This window comes from Brassica oleracea, chromosome C1 (assembly GCF_000695525.1).
Source record: "Brassica oleracea var. oleracea cultivar TO1000 chromosome C1, BOL, whole genome shotgun sequence".
In the NCBI taxonomy this organism is placed as follows: domain Eukaryota; kingdom Viridiplantae; phylum Streptophyta; class Magnoliopsida; order Brassicales; family Brassicaceae; genus Brassica; species Brassica oleracea.
The window spans coordinates 35,972,332-35,973,277 of NC_027748.1; positions in this window are offsets into that span (position 1 = coordinate 35,972,332).

Sequence of the window (946 nt, forward strand, 5' to 3'; positions counted from 1 at the left end):
CTGAAGGTTTTGTCATTCCCGGACAGGAAGACAAAGTATGTCGACTTGTAAAGTCACTTTATGGGCTTAAACAAGCTCCTAAACAGTGGCATGGAAAAATTGACAATACAATGATGTCAAATGGTTTCAAAATAAATGAATGTGACAAATGCATATACTACAAAACTACCAAAAATGTGTATGTTTTGCTATGTCTATATGTAGATGATATGCTCATTATTGGAAGCAATAAAGACATTATCAATCAAACAAAGAACATGCTCAAAGGGACATTTGAGATGAAAGACTTGGGATTAGTAGATGTAATTCTCGGGGTTAAAGTCATAAGAAATTCAAACGGAATTATCTTAACTCAATCTCATTATGCTCAAACAATATTAGAGAGATTTAAAAATTACTCTAATAGTACGGCAAAAACTCTGTTATATCCCCAAATGCACTTGACAAAGAATTCAAGTGAAGCGGTTTCACAAAACGAGTATGCACGTGTGATCGGAAGTCTCATGTACTTGACCAATTGTACAAGACCAGATCTAGCGCATGCAGTAAACATACTTAGTCGATATACAAGTAATCCAGGTCATACACACTGGAAAGCTATGACGAGGGTACTCAATTACTTGCGTTACACCAAAGATTTTGGGCTTCACTATGGTAAAGAACCAGCAGTTTTAGAAGAATACAGTGATGCTAACTGGATATCAGATTCAAAAAACTCAAAATCCACAAGTGGATATGTCTTTACCCTAGGAGGAGCAGCAATATCATGGAAATCTACCAAACAAGCAGTGTTAGCCAGATCAACCATGGAGTCTGAGTTCATAGCCTTAGACAAAGCAGTAGAAGAAGCTGAATGGCTTAGAAATTTTTTGGAAGATATTCCTATGTGGGAGAAACCAGTGCTATACGGATACATTGTGATAGTCAATCAGCTATAGCTCGGGCT